General features: G+C 54.5%; 1 protein-coding gene across 4 annotated transcripts in view; it reads left to right on the top strand.

Annotated features, from left to right (window-relative positions):
- Positions 1-25,455, top strand: part of CXXC5 (CXXC finger protein 5) — a 56,552-nt gene that overhangs the window by 16,867 nt on the left and 14,230 nt on the right. Inside the window, exon 1 of one of the 4 annotated variants that reach the window (XM_062587449.1) lies at positions 8,106-8,163. The exons of the other annotated variants lie outside the window; for them this stretch is intronic. The gene's annotated coding sequence lies outside the window, so the exon portion shown is untranslated. Of the gene's footprint in view, positions 1-8,105; positions 8,164-25,455 lie in introns of those variants that run through there. 4 annotated transcript variants of the gene reach the window in all.

Below are 25,455 nucleotides of genomic sequence, written 5' to 3'. Positions count from 1 at the left end.
CAGCCACGCTGCAGGAGAGGCCTTGTCATTTGCCCCTTGTCTGCAGAGACCTCCGGTACAAGGTGGCAGGAATGGACTTTGCTTTTGAACACAGCTTTAAAGAAGCCAACGTGTTCCCCAGCCCCATGGAAATGAAGGGCACAAGCCCACTTTTTGCTTTGCAGGTCACCTTTAATCCTACCGGTCAGGGCTGTCCTGCAGACCCATCTGTTGCCCTGCTTCTCACGACAGACAGCTCGTGGGATCAGAGCAGCTGAACCTTTCCCTGCTGCCCTGGGGGGAAATAATAAGAGGACGAGGGTAGGATTTTTTCTCAGCGCCAGGGCTGTGCGGTGTCCCATGGTTTGGTGTCTGCAGGCCTGGCTCACTGGGGCCATCTCACTCTTTCACTCTGACTGCACGGGCTGTGCTGTGCCACCGTCTTGCAGCGGCCCCTTCCCTGGTAACACGGTTGGGCTCCTCGCAGCGTTTCCTTTATTCCTATATTAATTGCGTTGAGCGTGTCGCAGGCGGCTGGGAGCGGCAGGGCCGGCAGCCGGGGAGCAGAGCCCTTTGTTCAGTCGGGTACGAGGCAAGTCCCGCTCGGCCGTGGCCCCGCTGGCTGCTGTGCTCTCCCGCGGCAGGGTGGGCATTGTGGAAGGGAGTGCTCTCTGCCCTGGGCCCTCTAGCTCACCTGGTGCCAGGGTGACCCTACACCATCCGGCTGGTCGTATCGAATGCAGCCTTCCTTGGAGATGCTTCCTTTACCCTCGTGAAGCACTTGGTGCAAGGGAGTAGAGCTGGGTCCGCTGAAAGAAACCCACACTGATCCAGTGCTTGGCATCCGCATCGTGCCCTATGCCATGGAGTCGTGCTCTCAAAGGCATTCAGGCTCTGCCCCGTGTCCCTCTGAAGCGGACTGTGCATGTGCTGCGTCCTTGCAAGCAGCTGGCTGCCTGCAGCCCTTCTGGGACGCGGTGCTGCTAAAAGCCAGGCTTTGTGTCTTGATGACGAGCAGAGGTGTCTTGTGTTAGCCACTGAGGTGGGAGATGCTGGCACAAACTCTTGGGCTGTTCTCCTCTGCCTGCTTGCAGATCTTAGTTGCGTCCTGTCTCCGGGTGTAGGTGGCATTGATCGTTTGCTGTAATTTGTGAAGGGATTGGGCATCTCTTGCCCTGGTGCAGGCAGCTGCCCTCCAGCGATAATAGAAAGCTCCCCCTCATACGAGAGGGAGGAATATAGGCCTCAAGGGACACTGGTTCCAGTCGTGCCAAGTCCAGTTCAGAGGATGAAATCCTGACGTTTCCCTCTGATGCTTTTTCATCAGCTCTGCTCTTGTGCTGATTTGGCTCTGCAGCGCTGCTGCGTTTAGTGGCGGCATTTCCGTGCTGAACCCCCAAACACTGAAACGAGGGCTGGGGTGTGGGAGGTAAGTGACGCTGCTCGGCTCTTGCCGCATTTCTGCCTGCTGGGTGGACGGGGATGTAGTAACTTGCCAGGGCCTGGATGCGTTGGAGGTGGGGGGGGGGGCTCTGCGAGGACTGGGAGCCCTGCCCTGCTGGAGCATGGACCAGCCTGTTCCTCCCCCACTTTCCCCAGCTTGGCTAGCAAGCAGATGTGGATCTCAACAGCTGGCCACATCCACCCCACTGCTAGCCCATCTGCAGCACGCAGGGCCCACCGTGCTCTGTGTGGCTGGGGCTGGGAAGGAGCCCGCTCAGCAAGGGGATAGAGGGGCTGTCTGTGGGCATGGCAGTGAGAGCACTTTTATAAGCCAGCCACGGCATCTGCCTCAAAGCTCGCCTGGTGTCTGGGGTGGGCAGAAGGAGCTGCTTCACCCTCCTCTTGAAATTGGTGAAGTCATCCTCTGGCCTTCCTCGTGGGGTCAGAGGCTGATATGAGGGGGACTGGTTTCACGGGCGTGTGAAGGTGGTGGCATGCCCTCTTCCTCTGATGGCTTACTCAGTCTTGGCCTGTTCAGTGCCTGGTGGTCCTCTGCCATCCACTTGGCTTCATCCCTCACCTAAGGGGGTCACCACTGATTCACCACCATCGCTAACTCCTGCGGTATTTAGAGCTGCCGCCGTGGGTTGAGTCAGCCTGTCTGCATTCACTTGGCCCTTTGGGGGCCATCTTTCCTCAGTGCACTCCAGTCCCATCCTGCTTCTTCTCTGCGTTGATCCTGAGCATGTCTTGAGAGCCCCCATTTCAGAGTTTGGATTGGAGGCCTTCAAAGGGGGAAAACAGCCTCATTAGGCACAGTTTCTCCCTCGGGAACGGGGTGCTTCCCTGCCCTGACCCCGCTGCGTCAGCCCGGCTGTCTGCTGCAGCCGCCTGCTTTGTCGCCTCGGCGAAGTCTCTGCCAGGCAAGGAAGCGCCTTCCCCAGCCGCAGCCTTGTCCTGAAGCGCCACAGGCACCATGAATCATTTATGAGGCAGAAATGAAAGCAATTAAGGACAAACTTGGAAGTACCATCTTGAAGAAGGGCTCACTGCTGCCCTTGGAGTTTGAGGTGCTGACAAGTAGTTTGGGGTCTGCATCTTGACCTACGTAAAGGATGATCTGATCAGAAATCTGCTGGGGATGTTGATTACAGTGCATTGAACCATCTCTCGGTTCCTGGAGATAAGATTGCCAGACATGTAGATGTGGGAGGAGAGGCAAAGCTGAGGTTCTGGCTCACTGGGCTGGCTGCACCCTTTGGGAGCTATATTCTGCCAGTCTCCCATCTTGCTCATGCTGAGATCAGTGTCCAAGTGTTGAGTGCTGAGCAGCACCCCAATCCTATCCCAGAGCTGGCTGCGTGGTAGTACTGGGTGACACAGATTTCATGGGCAAGAGCACCAGCAGGCACTGCATGGTGCAGCCATCATTGATGCTGGACACACAAAAACCCTGTGTGTTTTCTGCTTGTCCTGGTCCATGGCACAGCAGTAATTAAGCATCAGTGCTATTTCCAGGGTTGCAAAGGTGCTTTACTTGTGTCCATGCATGATTTTTACCTGCAGCGGGGAGGGCCTGGGTCTCTAGTGCTCAGCTGAGCCAAACAGATTGGGTGGGGACCTGGCTTTGCTCAGGTTTGGGAAGAAGTTCTCCCCACAGCTGCTGAGACAAGGAGGAGAAAGAGACTTGAATTTTGTCAGCAGAAGCTTTAACTGATGAGAAAGTCAGTGCAGAGGTCTAAAGGCAGCTTAATGGCTCTGAACAAAACTTCCCGACCACTTCAACTCCCTTCCCCTGCTGCTGGGGATGCATTAAGGTTTGACCTTAGGTATGTGACCACTGGGACAGCTGTCAGGAGCAGAACCACTACGCAGAGGAAGGCCTACAGATGCAAAATACATTAAAGTCCTGCAGCTTCAGGACTGCGAATGCCCCAAACCTGTGTCACTAGTGGGAATAGCCATTGCTAGTGTGTGGCAATGTGTCAATGCATGGCCTTCTTAACTCTGTCCTTCAGCTAGAGCAGAAGCTGTGGAGATGTCCTCACTGTCTCTGGGTTGGGTGTTCACAGGCTGGTTTCCTCCCTGCTCTAATCTGGAGTCTCTCCTGTAGCCCAGCTGCCTTGAAGCATACGGAGGTGTCAGGCTCTGGCCTGGTGCATTCACCTTACCCACCTGCTGCCTGGGTTGGGTTTTGAGCCGACCAGGCTGCGCTTCAGCTGGGGAGAAGTGGTATTTGGAATGAGAGCTGCAACTCGTAGGAAATCACGTGGCTTGAAGACCTGGGGCTTTACGGGAAGAGAGATTAGAAAAGAGAGGGAGAGGGGGTGAGCTGTGGAGGGGACTCCTGCCTGGGGCCGCAGCCTGCCACGGGGGGCTCAGTAACCCGCTACTTGCTCCAAGCTCGCATGCAGCTCCATTCGTGGCTGGAGGAGTTTGGCCCCCGTTAAGCATGAGTAAGGCCCTTGGGATTTGGCCTTGCTCCTTCCCTAAATCTCTCCCCGCACACAAGCTGCTGGCTGATGCTTCCCGGCAGGCGCGGGGAGGCGCTTGGAGAGGTCGTGGGGCGAAGGGCAGGTGGGCAATCAGTCCTCCCTCCCTAAAGCAGATGGTCCCTCCGAAGCAAGCTGCCCCTTCCGCATCGATTACCCAGGCTGGATGTTTAACGATTGCTTTCCAGGGTTAATTAAACTCTCCTCGTCAGGGTTGCTGTGCCGTGGGGGAGGAGCGTTCCCTACCTGTGTTTGTGCTGCCTCCGACTGCAGCCCTGTCGGCCCCTGGGAGGGAGCGAGTCTGTGGCTGGAGCTGGGATTTGCTTCCAGGCCAACACTCACCCTTAATATAAATCTAGGAGCGTGGCAGTTGTGCGGGGAGGATCTCCGTGATGGTCTGTTCTTCTCTCTAGGGCATCCGAAGCACAGCGTTTGTCAAGGTCAGCTGCAGAGTCGAGAGTTAACCAGCTCACCAAGCGGCCTTGAATATCAGAGAAGAGGCTGGCTGGTGCCTTCTCCCCCGTCTGTCATTTTTTTTTTTTTTGAAGCCAGTCTGGTCCCTCCTCCTGATACCTTGTTCCCGTACGCTTAGGTTGCAAACATGTCTCTATTTCCAATTATTTTTAAAGCCGTCAAATATTTGGCAGCTGGACAGTCATTGTAAAGTAGCGTGTTTTGTAGAGCGGGTCACCAGCCATGCAATTGTTCAGAGTTTCTGATTCTTGCATATATAAATATACCCTTTCATCGGAAGCTCTCAGTCGAAACTGCCGTCTTTTGCCTCATTGTCAAAATCTGCGAGGTTACGCATCGTTTGCTGACTCACAGCCTCCTGCTCTAATTACTCGCCTAAACTCCCTCCTCAGAGCTGGGAAGAGAATCCAGGCCCCTTGTTTTGCCTTACCCTGCTCTAGCTGCCAGGCTGCGCTCCTCTGCTGAAGACGGGAGACGATGCCTCCTCTGGGCTGCCTCACATCTCTAGCTTGGCCCTGATGTCGGGTGCAAAATCCCACCTTCCACCCTCAGTCTCTGCCTGTTGGATTAGACCAGCCGAGAGGTTGCCGCCAAGCTGCAGGCAGGTTGTGGGTGCATCCATGTGGACCTGCACTGCCACTCTTGTGCAGGCGCGTAACCTGAGTTGCCAGTGGTGGTGGGAGGCCGTAGCTCCTGCTGCCATTTTTTCTGGTTGCTCTGTACTGATGCGCTGTAGTGCTCTTGGGGAGCTCTGGAGTGTTCTCATTTTCGGAGGTGTGTGGTTGTGTCCTGCGGTTCCCTCCCAGAGGAAGATTTCAGCATGGGGCTGGAGGCATTGCGAGGGCTGGCCGTTCCTGCAGGCAGCTGGCTTCCTTGCGTGGCCTGGGTGCCGTGTTTCCCAGGGACCAGGAGGTATTGCACCTAGGCAGGATGTTGTAGGCACTTTGGACTGAGCCTGAGCAGACCAGAGGGTTCTGCGTTCACTGCCAGTAGGTATGCGGGTCTTGACGATGCGGCTGGCTGCCTCTGCCCCGTCTGCAGAGGGCTCGCTTGCTCACCATATGCCCCAGCCTTCGCTTTGCTGAGGCATATTCGCCTGCGTGCTGGCAGGAGTGGGCTCCCGCATAGCAGCTGCTTAGCTTTCGTACTGCTGAGCACCTGGTGTGCTGGGACCCTGGCGAGGCGTGCGGCCACGGCTTGTGCTGGGGTAACCTGGCTGAGACCCTCGGGGTAAGCCTGGAGCCTGGTCTCCTTCCTCTGCAGCAGCACCAACTCAGACAAGCTGTGCACTAAACCTGTTAGCTTATCCTCTTTTATCCCAGTCTGATATGATCATCCGCACTGTAAGCTTTCATCCAGGCCCAGCGTGATTTCCAGCGTTGGAGTGATTTGAACAGACGCCGCAATTACTGCAGGGTCAGTCTCACCCCACTCCTCCGCACTGGCTCGAGCTCTTCTGGAGGGGTCCCGTCCACGTGTAGGTGTCCAGAAACAAAGCTGCAGAGGAAGACACAGGCTCTGACATTAATTAGTACTATTATTTTTTAAAACATTCTCAATCCCAGGCTTGCCGATGTTAAATTGTGCCAGCATTGCCAACAGGGGAAGAGCCTGCTCTCTGCACGCTGCTCTGGCACAGGTCTCCCTTCTTAGAGGGCTGCGCCTTCCCTCTTTGCAAGGGAGGAACCCAAACCCACCCAATTCCCTTCTCTGAGCCTGCGCCCGCCCCCAGTCCCAGTAAACCCTGCCAGATTTGTGCAGGGCCCGAGTTGGATTTAATGTGCTCTTTTTATCTTCCCATGTGTTCGGTGGTAATATTGCGGTGGAAACAATGCCCCTGCAAATCCATCTTGCTAGCGGAGGTGAAACCTAGCCTCGTAATCCAGTGGTAACGACAGCGCGCCGAGCCCAGTAATGCTATAGCGCTTGCTTTGGAAGAACAGATATTTTATTTATTTATATACGTGGAAAAAAAAAAACATATATGTATTTGCACAGGCTTCTGTCTGTCATAGAATGGTACAACCACGCATCTTATCTTGTAAAGCCATATTTTGGCCCCTTTTTTTCAAAAGAAAGTGAATTTTAAGCACAGGAGACAGTGATGGTTTCTTTGGAGCTGTTACGATCTGCCATGTACAATAAATCCGTCTTAGTTTGTGGATTATTGGCCCAATAGACCGTAACAGCTCTGTCAGCCCCTCCTGGCATGCTGTGTCCAGCTAGCTCAGTGTTGTGTGGGTTTTCTTTCTTTTTTTTTTTTTCTTTTTCACAGAAATTTCCTAAGGATTTTTCCATGCCATGTGTGTGTACAGCAGCTGATACGGAAATCATGGGAGCTCAGTTGTATGCCTAGTCTTTTCTTTTTCTTTCTTTCTTTTTTTTTTTTAATTCATTTCCCCTCTCAAAATACCCAAAGACACAAATCTACATGATGGAATCCAAGTTCCCCAGATATTTGAGAGCATAAAGGCAGAGCCGTTGTTTTTGGGAGAGCAACGGGACAGCAAGCGGCTGCGTTTGAAGTGCGCTGCGCTGGTTTAAAGGACGCTTTTGCCGCCGCTTTTGAGCAAGGTTTTCCCTTAAACAAAACCCCCCCAGTGGCCGCCTCCGCCTGGCACCCTCCTGCCGCGCGAAGCTGTTCCGGGTTCACCGTGTGGCTGCGGCGTTTCCTGCCAGCGCGCTGGAGAGCCGAGCCTAGAAAAACAGCGTTTCCAAAGAGCGCGCCGCCGCGACGGCGCACGCAGGCCGGGCCACCGCGTGTTGCTGGGCCAAAATGAGCCCCCTCCCGGCGCCCGGGGCTGGGGGGGCTGGGGGAAGGCCGCAGGGGGCAACGCGCCGGCCAGCCTGGCCGCCCAGAGCCCCGGAGCAGGCGCTGGGGCGTGAGCCACCCTTCGGGTGCCTGCTGTCGCCCCCCCCCCCCCCGCCCCCCCGGCACCCAAAGCCTTGGCGCTCGCCGCCCTCCCCGCTCCTTGGCCGGGGCAGAGCCGATAAGCGCTAACCCGCCGGTCGCGGCTGGCGCGGGGGCAAAGGTGGCCGCGCGGGGGGCAGGGCCCCCGGCCCTGTGGGCCTGCTGGCCCGGCGGCGCCCGCCCCGCTCACGGCCGCCGCCACGGCGAGGGCTGTGTCTCGCCTTCCTCCCCGCTCTTTATCTTGGCCCTTCCTCCCTTTCCTCTCCCGATACGTATCGCCCTCCCTCTGTTCCTTCCCTCCGCCTGCGGCTTTTCGCTCCCCTTCCTGTGTTTGCCTGCGCCGGGTGACCGGGCGGTCGCCAACGGCCGGGCCGCGGCGAGCCCCCCCCCCACACACCCGCGCCGCCCTGAGGCTGGCCGTCGCTTCCCGCCCGCGTGTGCAGAGCCGGGGGGCGTGCGAAGGCGGCCGCGGGCCTGCGTGGGGCCCCCGCCGCGGTGCGGCCTCGCCGCGCGGCTGCGGCTCCCCGCCCTGCTCCGGCATGTGCCCGGCGGCCCCGGCGCTGCCGGCCGGCCGCGAGGCCGCCCGGGGGCGGGCGGGCGGCGGCGGGGAGGGAGGGGGTCTCCGGCGCGGTGGTCAGCCAGGCGGCCGGCGCAGGAAGCGCTTTCATCTCCCGCCCCGTTCTGCAGATGAATGCGTCGCCTCAAAGCCGTCTGCAGTGCTCCGAAGTCCAGCTGTGCTGGGCCGGCCCATCCATGCGGGCAGGCACTCCCCCCGCCCCGGCCCCGGCCCCGGCCTCGGCCCCGCGCGGCGGCCCTTGTCGCCGGACCCGCCGCCTGCCCGCGCCACCGCAGCCCGCTCCCAAGGTCAGTGAGGGGCGCTGGGGACGGAGGAGAGCGAGGCTAAAGCCGCCGGCGGTTTTGCCAGGCAGCGGCTGCCCGGGTGCAGGGCTCTGCGTGAGCCGCATGTCCCACAAGCTCTGCCCAGGGAGGGCGCGAGCCACCGCAGGGGATGGTGCCAAGCAGCCGTGGGGCAGATGGTCCCCGTCTTTGTGCTTGGGGCTGAGCGCGGTCCAGCGGGGTGTTTAGGGCGAGGGCTGCGGTGCTGTGACGGGGCAGGCGTGTAATTCAGAGCAGGCCTGGGACGGGCTGAGAGCTTAGCGCCGGCAGCGATGGCCTGGGCTATGGCAGTTACGCTGACAGCCCATGCTGGGGGGTCGCACGAGGGGGCTGGTGCAAGGCTGCTGGCTGGTGGTGCCTTTAAAGCCCCCGGCCCCTCCTGCGGAGGGAGCTGGTCGGAGCAGGTCCATAAGCCCATTAAGAGCTCAGCGAGCCTTACGCCTCGGGGGTCTGCAGGAGGGACTTGCACTAGTTTAACTTAAACCGCTTGAGTTGAAGCAGGGCCGCCTGCTGCGTGGACACGAGGACGCGGGCAGGCGGTTGCATGCGACTATGTTAGCACCTCCGGCAGGCAACCCCCCTCGCTGGCGCCCGCCGTCAGCCGGAAGCCCCAGCCGCAAGTCGCTAGCAGCGTGCTTGTCCCTAATCCCTTGCAGATGCACGGTTGGATGGGCTTGCTGCACCCTTGGTGGGTTAGAGCTGAAATCCCAGCAAAGACGGTCGAAGTGAAGCATCTTCACTAGCTCTGGGGGCACCATGGCGCATGTCTACAGGTGGTTACAGCAGCTCAACTGACCAGTGGTAACGCGGGAGCCTGTCGGACCTTAGCCTGTGCCTCACGTGCTCTGGGAGTTGGACCCAGGCTTCTCTGGCCACTAAGTTAATTGCCAGGCTCTTCGTTCTGCCAAAAGAGAAGGTGAAGTCTGCAGCCCTGAGAATGTCATAGCTCATTTTTTTGGCTTCGATACATCATTAAAATGCAGCATCAGGGAAAAAAAAGTGTGTCCTGTTTTCCCAATACCTCTTTCGCTGTGAATCCTGAAGAAGCATTTTCCCCCTCCCTGCTGCTGCAGTTCACCTTTACATCATGTGGAAGAAAGGTGCTGGAAGGGCACACGGGTCCATCGAAGGTGCCGTAGGATGGGGCAGCGACCTCGATGGAGGAGAACCTGGATGATGTGACTGTCTTAATATGTAAAGCAGGAGGAGCCGCTTGGATCTGTAGGGGGAGAGGATCTTCCAGATAAAAAGAAGGGCAGTGGGATCTCACAGTGGTCCCACTGTTGTACTCTAACACATGGATGACCCATTAGAGAGTCCCCAGAGGTACCAGAATTGTGTAGGATAGTAGGAAGTGCTGGGGAGCTTTCTCTACCCTTAGCCTGGATGTGCCGTGTATCAAATGTGTCAAAAGCTAACAAAGGAGGAAAAATATCATGATGAGTCTTTGTGAAACCCTTGGGATGGAAATGCCCCTTCCTCTCTTTTCTGTGCATAGCATTCTTCACAAAACTTCCCTTACTCATGTCTTGGATTTACTGAGAACCTACCAGAAAACTGAAAAAGATATCGCAGACATTCTCTGAAATGCCAATGGCTCGTCCTAACTGTGCTGTTTTTTTTTTTAATAGTTTCAACCACTCCTCTAATTCAAGTCTAAATTCCCTCAGTGCTCCTGCTCTCTGTGAGCTGAAGGTGCTGGGGCTGTCTGCCTGCCTTGCTGTGCTCTGCCCCGTGGCACGTCTTCCCCAGGGCTTTGCTGCTGCAGAGTCACTGGGGAGCTGAGGTGTGACAGCTCCTGCGCTCCTGTCTCCTCAGCCCCATCTCCTTGTTCCCTCACTTCTGAGGCATGAGGAGTCTGTGACGTGGCTCTTCCCTGCCACTGTGTCCCAGCTTGGTGAAGAAGATGGAGAAGGATGAAAGGAAGCAGCAGGCCGGGGAAGGCAGCAGATGGAGTAGGATGTATGTCATGTAAGCTGAGAGCAGGCTTCAAGGATGGCAGCATCTCCGTGGGAGCTGGAGCTCCCAGCCTAGCTTGTCCAGCCCTACCTGTGGAAGGATTCAGAAACCCTCCGACATAGGTATCTTCTGCCCATTGATGTGAACTGCTCTGTTCCTCAGACCTTCACTTGTGTCCTCTGGAGCTCCTCTTTCAGGAAAAAACAAGTGCTGGTAATTTGCCTTTTATGCAGAAGATCACGTGGTCCCTCCTCAGTAGCCTGCTGCTCCTTGCCTTGCTTCTAGCTCTCCATAGGGATTTCTTTCCTTTCCGTAGCCTAGCTATTCTGTACCATTCTGGAACCACTAGGGATTCTCTGATGGGTGGTTCATATGTTAGAAAGGACAACAGTGGATCCATGGCAGTCAGACTGGGCAGGAATGGAAGGATGTTGGCTCCCCTGCCTGCATTAGGAGCTGTTTTCAGCCTCTGTGGGCTGAGCTATCTTTGCAATCTCCTCCTTTCTTTGTATCTCCCTTCCCAGCTCTCCTGCTTGCCCGAAGGAAGGTCTTTAAGTGGCACAGGGGGAAGAGCTTGCCTGTCTCCTAGAGTTGCAGTAGTGTAGAGATGGCCAGCAGGGCTAGAGCCTGGCCAGAGAGGCTCTTCTAGGGCAGTGTCCCACCGTGTCAGGTGTGTGCCCTCAGCCCTGGTGGCCGCTTCTGAGAGCAGAGCCTGATTTATCCCTCAGCAGCAGGGTTGATATGCTCTTAGCTGTGCCCTTTTGGATTGGTGCCCTGTCTTCTAGAGGATATGTTCCTCCATCCTCTGGGGCTTCCATGCACTGTGGCAGGAGGACCAATCTGGAGATGTGCTGCTCTGTGACTGAGTCATTGATTGGCCACCCTGGTCCAATATACTGAGCTCTTATTAATATGTCTTCATAAATCAGCTTCTGGCACTCCCAGCCACTCAACTGCTTTTTCTCTGAGTTTCCTCAAACTTCTGTGCTTCACTGTGGTACCAGGTCACCTGGAATAGAGTACTGCATCCCCCATGGGTCATCATCAGTCCATGTGGGATGCATAAGCACACCATTACCAAACAAAATTACCTCTTCCGTGTTCGGCGTATTTCTTTCCCATCACATTTATATCTTGTCTAGTCTGTTCCAAGGGTCTGGGTTGCTGAGTCAGACCTACTCGTCTTTTCCCAGATATTTTGTTCAAGGAGTTTTGCTTCTGATGACTTTTCTCATAAGGGAGCCAAACAGCCCATTGGAGCACCTGGAACATGTGGATGTTTTGTTTCAGGAGTGCATGGGATCATCCCCTTCTTAAGAGTGGAGAAACATGCTCTTGCAGGGGTCATGAGCTGAGGAGGTTGGGGACTCTGAACCCTTCCTGGGTGGACTGGGGAAGAGGTGAACAGCAATGCAGAATGTATTAGCTGTGATAACCACATCCAGTGCCTTCTTGTTCCTCGGGTGGCAGGGAAGTGAGAAAAGGTAGAACATTCCTGTCTACCTCCAGTTTTATTTGTACTCCCTTGGAGTTTAGGGCCAGAAAGGACCAGTTGGTTAGCTTGCCTGATTGCCTATATAAGTGGATGAAGATCTTGAGATACCCTCATGCTGAGCATGGTCACTCAGGCAGTGACTGGTGTGCTCCTGTGTAGCTCCTATCCTAGCAAGGCATCCCCACAGGAACCAAAGGCTCTGCTTCTTTGAGAGTGTATTCCAGCGGTGGATTGTCTGTGCTGTTAGAAACCTCTGCCTTATTTTGCTTTTGTGTTTGTCTGGCCCCAGGTTCCAGCCACCAACTTCTGTCAGGCCTTTCTCCTTCAGATAAAGAGCTGTTCAGGGTCTGATGCTTTCTCTCCGTAATGGTACTTACACTCTGTAATCAAGTCTCCTCAAATCCTATCTCCTGTTCAATAAGCTAACCACATCAAGCCCTTTCTATCTCTCACCTTGTGTTGTTTCCTTCATGTTAAGTGATCAGATCTGTGGCTTTTCCATTTTGCAACCTCCTGTGAAACTGGGGCTATTCCAGAGCTGGTCTCCCTGATACCAAACACAGAGCTTAATCCTCCCTCTTACTTAACGTATACCCCACTGCTCTTTCATCTGAGGATCTCCCTATCCTAATTCATTACATGGCTTGGTTCTGGTGGTAGCATCTTCCTTTCCTTCCCTGGGCCCTTGCACTGTTTTCTGCTTGTATTATGGCTGTTTCTTTGTGATCTGCCAGTTCTTAATCTGTCTCGCTTATGCTCTATTGCTATGGCACAATGCTGATTTTTTAGAGTAGGATGGCTTGTGGCTGTAGGCAAGACATCCAGTGAAAATCTATGTGTGTTTTACTGGTGCAATTGCTTTTCTCAACCAAACTTGTAATCTTATCAAAGACAGAAATTGGGGGTTGTTGGTACAACCTCTACCCACCATGCTGCTGTATCGATGAAGGATAAGTTCTTGTCCCATCCTTTGCTGGGAACTGTTTTCCCAATGACTGTTCACATCATGTTGCCTAGACTGCTCTTTTTCCATCCTGCTCCATCATGCTACATAGAAGGAAGAAATCCTCTCTTGGGTTAATTCTTGAGTAAGCATCAATAACCCAAAGAGCTGTGAGAAATCCCCTCCAAATGAGAGCTTGGCAGGAAGGAGGTGCATCACCTGTGCTCCTTTGACCTCAGATGTGACTGCTCACCTATGGCTTACTGAGGGAGCTCAGCGTTCATGCATCTGAGAGCGTGGCACAGATTTGGTGCAGGTTTTTTTTTGAGGTCTTGAGCAGTTCCACAGCAGTCGTGGCACTGGCACTTCGGAGGGTCCAGCAGAGTGCCTGAGGATAGAGAGGGAAGGTTTTTGTGACTGGAGATACTACCTGGAGTTACACTGCGGAGGCAGAGTCTCTCCTTTGCCCAGAGCTGCGCTGAAGGCAGAATTTCCCATTCGCGACATCACAGTAGGTCGCTGTCGAAACCGATGTCACAGCTGCGATGTCTCTGCTCTCCCTCTGCATCGTCTCTCCACAGCTGTCGCCAAACCCTAGATGCAGGCAGCCAGGAACAGACTGTTCTTGCTCGTGAGCCTTTGCGTTTCCAAGTGCCAGGATTTGTTGATCTCCGGGACGTGGTGCAAAACCTCTCTGTGCGCGGTTCTCCCAGAGGATAAGGAGCTGGTTGCTTTGTGGTCTCCAGCAGGTACGAAGGGATGAGGGCCTTACAAATATTTATATCACCTTGCTATTTATACTGTGATGCTCCAGCTAGCCCACTGTGTTAGGTGCTGTGAGAACATGTTTTTTATGGATTGTCCTTGCGTACAGTGAGTGTGTAGGTGTCCAGACGGCTTTGGAGATTTGAGTCTACTACCAGCAAGGGCCCGTGCTGTAGCTGTGGAGAAGCCAAAAGGAAGAAGGGAGGGGGCAGACAGAGTCTCAGGAGACCTGAGGACCTGCAGAAACAGCGTCTGTGCTCTCCAGAGTGAACAGATGTGACAGAGGATGTGCAGAGGACCACAGGTCCGGGAAGTGCCAGGACCTCTCTTCCCAGCTGACCTTTGGAGGCAATATTGCTTCTGCCGTTAGCACCAGACTGCTCATACAATAAGGCCTCCCACCCCAGCCTTGTAAATGGCATCTTCCAGAGGGGCCAAGCCTAGCTCATGCTGCTGAGGCAGAAGATGAGAGGCAGGGCCCTGAGCTTTGGGGTGCTGCTATGGAAATGAGCAGGAGCAGGGATGGACAGAGCTTGGCTATGGGCTCTGGACTGTGAGCAAACGAGCTTCTTGCCACAAAGCAGTAGCATAAGCCACTCTCACCTGTGTGTCTTTCCGCAGGAAGACAGTGGATCTGGTGGTGTGAAGAGCAGGGCTCATCCTATTTCCCTTCAGTGCCTAGTGGTGTACTGGTTTTGTGGCAGTGGTGCAGTTCTGCTCGGGGGACTGATATCCAGGGAGCCTCAGGTTTCTGTGCATGCATCTTTTGCATTCTAAGACCGTTACAGAAGGTGGTGATGTGTTTAGTATAAGCAAAAACCTCAGCTCCTTATTTACCTTCTTAGCAGAAGTCTGAGCCTACCTTCACAGCCTTTCTTGGCCCCAATTCTGATGGCATATTAGAGGCCAGCTCCTAAATGCACATATAATTAAGTTGGTGGCAAGGGCACGTATTGGCTGCTTGAGTCAAGCGTACACGTACATGTTGTCTAGAATTGGACTTTCCAGTTTTAGTCACTGCTGACTTCAGCAGGATCTTGCTCAGCCCCGTAAACTTGCCCTGGTGAGGGATTGAGTGGGATGTTCTTGCTGTGTACGGCAGTGGGCTTGAAAGATTAATTTGTGTCTGAACTAGAGTGTCAGGGTTTGATCTGTATTATTCTAGATCTAAAAAATGTGATTGCTTTTTCCCGTTTTTTGTATTTCCTGAGAGCAGTCTAGTTTCTAGCTTATCTTCAGACAGCCTCGGGGGTATTCTCTAGGAGTTTGGGAGTTTAATCAGGCATTGCTGGGGCATGTGAACTCTGCATATAGTTGCTGTTCCCATGGAGGGGAGAGCTTCTTGCAGATATTTAGGTTGGCGTGCCTGTGCTGGGGGCTGGGCCTGGCTGGGAACACACTGCTCCTTTTCCTGGGGACGGAATTGGGAATGCTGGCGGTGAAGACCCGCTTTGCTGTGGGCAGCTCTTGGACAAGGCTCTGGCAGCAGTGATGGGCATGGCTGGCTTTCTGAGGGCTGCCCCCCTGCAGCAGGACTCGCACCAGGGAACAGCTGGATTTGGTTTTATTTGATGTTTTTGCGGCGGAGGGAGGGAGCTCTCATTCCCTCCAGCCCTGGCTCAGCCACCTGCGTCCTTTTTCCTAGCTGCTGAATTTTTGTTATAGCATCCTGGGTGGGGCCTGCCATCCCCCGCCAGCAATCCCAACCCAGTGCTATGCCCATTGCTCTCCTCGTGTTCCTCCTGCCAGCCCCAGGCAGCTCTGTCCCCTGCAGCCCCGACCTAACTTCGCTGCTCTTTTCGTTTTGGGTGATTTTTAATTCCACTGCTAAGTGCGGACAATCAGGACCTCCGTGGAAATGACCGATAGGCGAGATGCTGGGCTCTGGTTTGCTGGTGAAATTGAGGGTTTTTGTTGCTGGCTGTTTAGCAGGCAGTATTTCTTTTTGGGCTGGATATATTCCTGGCAAGAAAAATGATGGATGCTCTGTTTCGTTTCCAGTGGCAGTGTTTCAGATTCCTTGCTCCAGGGCAGAAGCTGAGCTAACTCCGATTCCGGAACAGCTCTGGTACCTTGGCAGCTTAAAGGCCACAGGGTTGCTTGAATGACAAGTGGCACTGAGCTCAGGGAAAGCTCGGGAGAATCATTTTTGTGCGGCGTGCCCTCGATCTCTCGCAGGAAGCAGGGCGGGAGGACTGAAAGCCCGCTGAGCGGGGAGGGAGCCTTTCATTGTCTTAGTGCTTTGCAGGCAGAACGTGTGGCGTTAGTAAGTGAGCCCAACGCACAAAGGAGCAGAGTGCCGTGCCTTCCCGGCAAGCGGGGAGTCTCTCCAAGTCTGCCTGTGGTGTCTGGGTAGACAGTGTGAAGCACAAAGTCTCAGGGCATGATTCTAATTTTTCACTCCTAGGAGCTCTTAGACTGCTCTTATCCCCTTTTGTGCCTTGGCCTCCTGTTATACCTGGCTTGGAGGGCTGAGTGTGGATGCTGGCAGCTGTGCTCTGAGAACAGCATCCTGTAGTGTCAGAAAGGCCACGGGCATCGGGGAGTGCTGGACCTGCCAGTGGAGCTCGCCTGCCCCCTCTGAGCCTGGCGCAGCGGGAAACCACAGTGCTGGGAACGACAGGTGAGGGATGGATGCTAGGCTTGGAGGGGCCATGAGGCAGATCTGAACCTGCTGGGGTTCATTAGGCTCTCCCAGGCTCTCTGTGCCTGTGTGAGTGGATCTGAGGAGGTTGCAGGTCTGGAGGCAGAGCCCAGGGCTCAGTGCTTGCAACAGAGCAGGGCCTGGCTGTCCGTGCCAGAGCACTCCAGCTCCATGTCTTGTGATGAGAAAGCACCTCTGGAGTCATCCCTGACTCTGCTCCCTGTCTGGGAGGGCACTGGCACCTGGGCAGAGAGAGTTGTTACCCTGTGAAACCCTTCTGGTCCATCAGGATTGCTGGAGACCTGGGGCAATTCCTTTGGATATCAAGTGAGACTGATGCAGTGTGGGAGGGCACCTGGGTGAGATGCTTCCGTTGGCCACAGCATGCCCTCGCTGCCGACTGGGCTGGCCCTGTCCATGCTGCAAGCTCAGATCTTACCCAGAGAAGCTGCAGGGTTGGGAAGAGACTGATCTGTGTTTCCTGAGCATTGTCAGGTGCAGGGAATGCTGCTGCCCCTTCACAAAGTAGGGTCAGTATCCTTCACCCCAGCTCTGGTCATTCTGTCTTCATCCTCTTTCTTTCCCTTCTTTCTGTATTCCTTATGCAAGTGAGGCCAAGTAAAATGCAGTGCTGACCAAAAATAACAACCACAAGCAGATCCAGACAATGGATAAGCCCCCAGCGAGGGCAAGGGCGACCCGAATCCTCCCGGAGGAAGACAGGATTATTCTGCGTCCTATTAGACATCTGTCAATAGCTGCCATTTCTGGACCCCGGCGCCTTTCCAATTGCACAGCCGCCTTCCTAACATTAAAGAAACTCCTCCTCAGCAGCCCTCTGCATGTGGAAAAGGGGCTCTGTTTAGGAGCCAGTGTTCTTGGGGACGTGAGGGTGATTGCATGTGTTAATCCTGCAAGTGCAAAAGCCATGTGGGCCCAGCCCTCAGGGATATTTCTGGTGCACAGCTTGGGTGCGAGTGGCTGAGATGTTTACTGAGTCCTCTTGGATGCCGATGTCCTCTCCTGCCTGCAAAGGGGTAAATGGTTAGTCATCTAGGATCCCGCTGTACCCTTGCTTTCATGGTTCCTTCTGGCCTGCTTCCTTGTGTTCAGTCATTATCTCGGTTTGGACACCAAGTCTTTAGCCCCATCTCACCTGTCTTTGAGCCATGAGGTTTGTTGCCACGCATTAATGACAAAATGCAAATCTGCTGAATCGGCCCAGGTGCTCTCAAGTGTTCGTTCCCGCTGCTGGCTGCTTTTCTTGCTAGACTGTCTGACAGCAATGGCGAGACAGCTACCAGAGGTGCCATGAATAAAACACCCATGAATTCCCAGCCTTTCCCACTGCCAGCTTTCCTGGGATTCCAAGGATCCCATTGCTTTATGATGGGTTGTTGTGTAGCTGCTTAATGTGTTGTGGAATGATCCGGTTTTGAGAAAGGTGGGAGTGAGAGAGGACTTCTCTCTGCCAGGGTGGCTTCTGGAGGTGGCATTGGTGGATATGGGCCTCTTAATTTACAAATGTTCCCATGCTGGTGTACATAAACTTTTTTTTTTTTTTTATTAACTTCTAGGAGCTGTTCTGCTGCTGATCAGTCTCACTGTGACCTGATTATCAGTTATACCCCAAGTAATGTATGCTTTAATCGGCCCATCTGTTAACTGTAGTGATTCACACATCTTAGCTTGGCCTCATAGGTCTGCAAGGCAGCATGTGCGTCTCTATGGGGTGAAAGCTTGCGTGGGTCAGTTGGAGCACTCTGCTGTGGCTCTAGTAGGTCTTTTGGGATGCTCGGGGTGGCCCAGCAGCCCCGGAGCCCGCTATACAGGGAAGTGCAGTAGGAGTGCTCTCTGCAGCACTCCTGTCTCCCAGAAAAACTGGACACCCTTACAAAAAGCTCTTTCAGTTCCCTCCTGCATTCCCTTCCAGTTAGAGGGGTTCAAGCGTTTTCCTTTGTGACACTGTCTGCCCAAGATCCAATTTTCCTCTCACCTTCTGGGTGAGGGGAGTGCTTGGAAGTGGGCGAATTGCCATCAGGCTGTATGTTGGTGCAGTGCTATTACTGCACCTGTGACTGCAGCTCTGGGATCAGCGACTCCTGAACTGCTGGGATCCACCTCTGCACAGTGCTTGCAAATGGCTGGCTACAGCGCAAGAAGTGGCTGGAACATCTTTCATGCAGGGTGTATGGTCCATTCAGTTTGGTCTCTCTGATCTTGTAGCCCTGAAATGTCATCAGTCACTTTCCTTGGTGGTGCGTGTAGAGACACACCAGGGACTGGCTGGGCCAGAAAGACTCAGCTGCTCCCTCTGCACTGGAAAAAAAAATCCCTTCAAGAAGGTTTGGGAAGGCTTTGCAGAGGGAAGGGGGTTCTGATGGGGCTGGGCTGGGACTGATGTCTCATCTCCAGGGCTTTCTCCACAAACCACATACTGGCTTGCAAAGTCTCTGGATAGGACAGCACCTTGCTGATTTATTTTGTATTTCCCAGGCTTACATGTTTTTTCTTAGCGGCGGATTCAAAGTTTTGTCTCCTCCACTGACCCCAGGGGGAGGACAGCATTAGGAAGGCGATGCCAGGCTAGGAGAGGTGGGCGAGAATGGAAATGTTCCCCAGCGGAGAGCCGTGCCACAGCGCGTGAATGTCAGATGCTGCTTGGCTGTGAGATCGGCTCTTGCAAACACAGATCTGTTCAATCCCATTTGGAGGGAGGTGGGGGGGGGGGTGGAAGAAAGAAAGAAAGAAAGGGGGGAGGACTTTCTGAGTCTCAATCTGGTAGGTTTTAGTTACAGTCGTTTTAGGATTTGGGCAGCGAATGGCACAGCTTTGGCAAGGGGGGTGGATGAGCTGTGCAATGAAAGCACCGGGGGTGGTGAGGCTGCCAAGCCTCTGTTATCCCGCAAACGGAAGGGGGGGGGGGCTCACGGGTAGGGGCACAGCCCCCTGGCTTGCCCTGGGGCTGGAGGAGGCTGAGCGAGGCCAGGCTCTCCTTCGCCTGAGTCTCTGGGCAGCAGCTGCGTGAGCAAAGAAGGGGGAGGAGGTGCCTGGAGTTGTCCACAGGGCAAATGGAGTCCTGAAATACTCGGATGGACGTTTCAAATCGCGTTATCTCCATAACCGCCCTGGTCTGGCCGTTCCAAGTGGCAGTGGAGATAAGTGGATTTCAAGGGAGCGCCTGGTCGTCTGACATTTAAGACTCTTTAATCCGTAACTACCACCCCTCAAAGGCAGGATGGAGCCATGTTTGCAAGCCGGGCGGCATGGGGTAGCCCACAGGCACATGCGGGCAGCCTGAGCAGATGAGGATACCTGCAGGGGTGGCTCACCTGTCTCGGTGCTGTGGCTCACCTGGAGCAGGTCACGGTCCCTGTGAGCACAGAGACCAGCTTACGACCAGTAGCTCCCTGGAGTCCTGCCATTGCTGGGGCAGCTGGGTTGAGGTGCTGCAGGGAGGAGACTGGACCACAGCGGTGCAGGTGCTGGAGAGGCTGTAACAGCCCTACTCAGGGATGAATCTCCCTGTTTTGCTTCTGATCATGGAGGTGATGGTAGGGTTGGCAACATCCTTTTCTGTTCTGAATATGCTATTTTAACCTCTTTGGAAGGCCAGGGGACCATGCTGCTGATGCCATCCTTGCCTAGTTGTGTTTGCGTGAGTTGGAAGATGGGAGCAGTGTGTGGATGTGCATTGCAGCCTGGTTAGTCAGTGGACTGGGAAGCGCAGGAGGGTGTTCAGCTGATCTCTGCTTGCAGCAGCAGCTGTTGTGCAGATAGCATGTTATGTGGGGAAACTCTCTGTCATCAGTAAACAGAGGCCTCGGCCCAGGCCTCCGACCTGGGGAGCCTACCTTTCTGATGGAGAGGTGTTGTCACCTTCTACCTGCTCAGCAGAGCATCTGTGAGAAGTCACTGTGGCCTCACTGCACCTTCCCTGGTGGATGCACCAAACTGTGCTTAACGTGGCAGGGTGGTGACTCCTCATTGAGGTCACCTGTGTTCTGGCACTGGCTGGCTCGGCTGTGTGTATCAGGAGCAGTTCTTATGAAGCATCACCAGAGAAAAGTGTCTGTCTGCAGAGGAGGCTGGTGAAAGCCACTCTGTGCACCATGATGATTTGCCATCTGCTTTCAGGGCTAATTCCAGATGCTGGATTTAATCTTCCATAGCCTTTTTAATTCAGGAGTTGGCTTCTTAATGTCCCTCAGTGCCACCTCAGTAGCAGAGATGAGCAGAGCGGCTGCCATGACCAGCCCTTCAAAGGACATTCTGGAGGATTGGAGATGAACTGTCTCCATGAAAGATGTCCATCTGGCGACCTATGAGACCTTGGCCTAGTTAACCTGCAAATGCCCAATATGAGGCTTAGCATTTGCAACACAGCCCAACAAAACTCAAGCCTCTGCATCCTCTCTTGATGTCTTGGGAAAAGTGATGGTAACTTTCTTGGTGCATCCTGAAGCTGATCTTCTTACCTGAACCTGTTGTTGGGAAGATGAATGTGAAAAGCAGAGCTTGCAGGGGAATCTAAGCTGTTGGGTTGACAGCATGAATGACTTGCAAACAAAGTGGGTGAAGGATGTCCTTGTCTTTGTCTGATGGTACCTCTGCACATATAGCAGGCACAACATTCTGGCTGAATGGGTGTCCTGCAGGGACACTTAGCCTTTGGAGATGTTGGCTTGATTTCTCCCTTCCTCTCCTGGTTCTCCTTGCAACACTGAATGGCTTTGGCAGAAGAAGCGGTCCAGTGACTGTGGCAGCAGTCTCTGCTCTCCCAGCAGTCTCTGTCTGGCTGTTGCCTGGTTGAATCCTCTGCAGCTAAAGACTTAGTGACTGTTCCCTGTAATGCCATACTGTTAGTCTCACTTGAATGTGTCTGGAGAGGTCCAGGAGCCTTTTGGTCTAGCGTTTTCTGCTGAACCTCTTGTTGATTAGGCTGTGATTAGAAGTCACCGCTAGCTTTCAGTTGGCCTGTGTCACCTGGTGAGGGGAACAGCACAGTGATGTCATCATTCCAGCTCTGATTTTTCTGTGGAAGCTGGCTATTTGAGAGTTGAGCTGGGTGCTGCTGTGCTGAGATTGGAGCTGCCTGAGACTCATTCTGGTTCTGCTTGTTCTTGTGAACCTTTCCTTCCTTGTTTTGCTTGTGAACCTTTTGGCTAGTGATGATGCAACAGAGTGGTGGTGCCATCAAACCTACTAGCTTTTCTCTGCTGGGAGGGGGAGAGGGTGATGTGAAACACAGCAGCCAGCATGCATCAAGGGTGTCATGCACACCACCCATAGCACTTCTCTTCTGGCTACAGAGATGCCATGTCCTCGGCTACCAGCCAGGATGGTGCAGCAGCTCAGAGGGCCTGTGAGAGCCATAACTGACCATCGCCATAGGGTATATGGGATGTAAGAGCAGGGGAAAAGCTGTGGCACAACACGACTGAGGGATGTAACCCAGGTCTTGCGTGGGGCTCACAAGACAAGAGCCAGCTCTGTAGTTCTCTTGCTCAATATGTGCTGCTTGGCAGGTCCATTTAACATTGCTTTGCTACTGAGAAGTGTCTGTGGCCAAGGCCGTGGCTGAGGCAGAGACTGTTTTTCTGTAGACCGAAAAAAAACCAAAAACCAAAAAACAAGGTACTGAGCTACAAAAACTTGTACAGCTGCTGAGGCTACGATGGCTTGCAGAGGCCAGACTCCCGTTCTCCAGAGCTGCAAAGACTTTTAGCTAGGAAGGCATCTTCAGCTTTGGTCGTGATGGCCAGCAATAACACACTGCCTCCCTGTATCTAACTCCTTCCAGGGATGCCTTGGAAAGAGAGAAACTCTGGGAGCGGGTGCTGAGGGCAGCAGGGATGCTGCTCCTTACTGGGGCTGGCCACGGTGTGGCCTAGTTCCTCACCAGCATTTTGCAAAGGAGGTGGAAGGCTGTGCTGGGTGACTGGCTACTGCCTTGGCTGGATGGGGAGGGGGCCAGCGGGGGAGGGAGCGGGGACAAAAATCCTGCAGTGTACACAATTATCGCCACTTAGTGCCTCCTTTTTTGAGGCTGAAAAGATGCCGGTTTCCCTTCCGTCGTACGTCTGCTCCACCTCTGCCGGCCAGACAATGCCGTGGCCCCAGCGCCCACCAAGCAGTGCACAATGGGGGAGAGCGCGGCACTGAAAGAATTTGAAAAGCAGAACTTTTATTTTCTCTCTTTGTCTCCCGAGCCTGGGAGCACCTCGGCTTTGGCTTTTCTTTTTTTCTCTCTTTACAGTCGTGTCTGTGCATGGCTGAACGAACAGTGGCTGTTACGGGAGGAGATTGATCTATTTAAAATTAAAGGAAAGCAGAAGTTATTTTTAAAGACAAGAGATTTTACATCTGAAGGAGCTGATTACTTTCCAGTAATGTTGGGCAGCGGACAGTGAAATAATATGGGGGGGGGGGGGTGGAAATCGCTATCTGTCATTTTTACAAGAAGCAAAGCTCCTCTCTCCTGCTCCCCTCTTATGATAAATGGTTCCTGCAATCAAGGAGACTCTTAGTCCGTCGGTTGATGACTGTTTCTCCAGGTGCTGGGGCATTCGAGATCTTTTTGCAACCTTTTTTTGAGTTGTTAGCATTATCATAACATCGTGCTGTAAGAAGAGCCCCGGCTGGGCTGCGGTGATGAGGACCAGAGCTCTCCCATCTGAGCCAAGGCAGGCAGTGCACCGAACTTGTACATGCTACGCCTCTGAGTGAAACCAGGGACCCCGTGGGGAAACCGAGATCAGAGCCCTGGCTGAGAGAAGAGACGGGGAGAAATGAGGTCGCTTAGCTTTGAGATATTTCAAGTTGAGCTCTTGGGTGAACCTTGGAGAAAAGGAGAGGCCTGGTGTGCGGCCAGGCTGCCTTTTTTCCTTGCTTGGGATGTGGGAGAAGGGTACCATCTTGCCTTGGTAAGGCATCTCAGGCTGGCGGTCATGGTCGCTGGGGTGGGGAGTCCCTGGGCAGAGCTACTTTCTCTGACTGCAGCTCCAGGCAAGTTCTTGGGGCTCCCGAGCCCCCTCCGTGGACATAGGCCTTTCTCTGGAAAGAAGGAAGGACAAGTGGGAGTGTCCAAGTTACTGTGGGTCAGCTCCTGGCAATGAGCAGAGACACGGTCAATGTGGTAACTCGCTGATCGCATGAAGCTCTGGGACTTTCAGAGTCTTTCTGCTGCTCTCAACAGCCACAGGCTCACTGCATGCCTAGGACCTCTTAGGAGACGCAGGCTTTGGACAGGAGCCTGTGAGAATAATGCTTTGGTCTTTGCAGACATCAGCATGTTTGCTGGGGGCAGTGGGTAGTAGAAAGGCCCAGCGAGGAGCAGGGTCCAACCTCACGGCCTCCAGCTGCCCTTGAAGCGTGAGTGGCCCTGGTGGCATCCCCTTGCTGCGTACTGTGGCTCATGAGACAAGGTTGCTGTACCCCTCTGCCCCAAGCTGGATGCTGAGCCTCAGCCACAATGACAGGGCTCCTTTGCAGCATCCTGTCTTGTCCTGTCACCTGGTGACATGCGCATGATCTGGGCTCGTGGCATTTGTGCCTGGCCACAGGCTGGATGTGACCAGGACTCTACTTCTCCCTGCTTGTGGCCACTACCTGGGGGGAAAGTTGTGGTGCTGAGGGCATGGGGACATTCACACTGTGGTCCCAGGCTCAATGCATCGTCTCCTTTGGCTTCTCTTGCCACGGGCCTGCAGCCACTGGGGTGGCTTGCTTCCCCACTCCATGGCATGCTGGGCTCTGAAACACCTCTCCAGTGGGGCACACAGTGGGAAAAGGGCCAGTGGCCCAGCACTTCTCCAACCCATCTTTCAGAGCTGCCTGGACCATTTGCAAAGGGCTGGTGGCCTGTCGGGTCTGCTTTTGGGCCTCCTGACCTTGACAGCATCCCCTTGAACCCTGGCATCTCTCCAGCCTGCTAAGCTGCTCGGTGTAAAGACCTGAATGAATGGGTACATCACATGGTCCTTAATGCTGCGTCTGAAACTAAGCACCTTCTGACGGACCCAGATGACACTGCCCGATGCATTCTCCAGGGGTATAGGGGCCGGAAAAGGGGCAGGAACGGAAGGCGGGGGTGCCTGTCTGCCTTTGCTCAGGTCAATCATAAAGAGGGGATTAAGATAATTAATCCCCCTGCACCCCCCAGCAATTAGCAGCGTGTCTGGGCAAAGGATGGTGATGAGTAGCTGGGATGTGCCGAATTGTTCTCACTGCTGGGGTTCTGTGGTCCCAGTGGGTGGGCAGGGGGTCCCTGTGCACATGGTTTGGCTCGGCACCCTGTAGCTGGTCTGCAGGCAGGTCCTGGGGGCTCTGTGTGATGGCACTGGGATGAGTACATCCTGGCCAGGTGCTGCCCTGTGCCTCCTTGTCACAGTAAAGTGGGAACATCATAGACGATTCGGCAAGCTCCTTCCCTCGGAAACCTAGTACTGGTGTTTGCAAGAGATTTTCTCTCTCCTCCCTGACTTTGTGAGGCTCTTGGGCTCGTGGGTCTATCATGGGGGCAAGGGGCTGTGGCTAGCATCCTTGCCCAGTGTATACCACCGTGGAGGTTGAGCAGCCTGAGCCCCATGGGACCACGGAGCAAGTGCAGCTGAGCTGCGCGGGAGCTGAAGATGCTGCGAGGGGCTGCGCCAGGCGGTTCCAGATGGCAGGAGCTGGAGGAGCTGGAGCAGCCGCCTGGACAATGACAGGATTGTACAGCGATGGGGCCGCTCAGCTTGGCCACCCCTTCTGAACCACCAGCGCTTTCTAGAGTGAGGGCATGCAAGCCCTGGGTGTGAACGTTGGCAGCGTGCTGGCTTGCTGGCTCGGGCTGAGGTGGTGGTACCTGTCTGGTGGGGCCCAGGAGCCCTTACACTAAAGGGTGGCAGTAGAAGGAACTGTGCCAGACGGGCTGTGGTGGCCTAGTCCCGCTGGTGCACTGCCTCCTGCTGCTGCAGGAGGACCCCAGGGAGGGCTCCAGTCCCAGCCCAGGCCACCAAGGAGGTATTCATGGCAAGACTGGCTGCTGGCTGGAGATAGCCAATCCTGTGCCAGTATCACGTCCTGCTGGCAAGAGGGTGGAGGAGAAACGAGAAGCAGGACCTTGTGCCTTCCTCTGAACTCACAGCAGCCCAGGAGCGAGGAATCCCTCTCAGTCCCCTGTCGGCCTTGGGGAAAGCTATTTATGATCAGTATGTGAAACCCCCTCTTTTCATGCTAGGTAATGATCGGTCCCTGTTAAGGAGGCTGCAGGATGGTCTCTAACCTGATGTTTGCATACATCCGTCTGGTTGGGGCTCAGAGCTGCTGGGGCTGATTTATGTGGCGGAGTGGGAGCACAGAATAGTTCCCTGATAGAGCCAGCTGGAGAAGGCTGGCCGTTACGGCCGACCGCGGGGGAAGATGTGCCCTTGGAAATAACTGATGGAGATGGAGACTGCAGCGCGTGGC

Source organism: Rhea pennata, chromosome 14 (genome assembly GCF_028389875.1).
Source record: "Rhea pennata isolate bPtePen1 chromosome 14, bPtePen1.pri, whole genome shotgun sequence".
NCBI lineage: Eukaryota > Metazoa > Chordata > Aves > Rheiformes > Rheidae > Rhea > Rhea pennata.
Note: the sequence above shows the minus strand (reverse complement) of the source record. Positions and strands in the feature narration are given on the sequence as shown.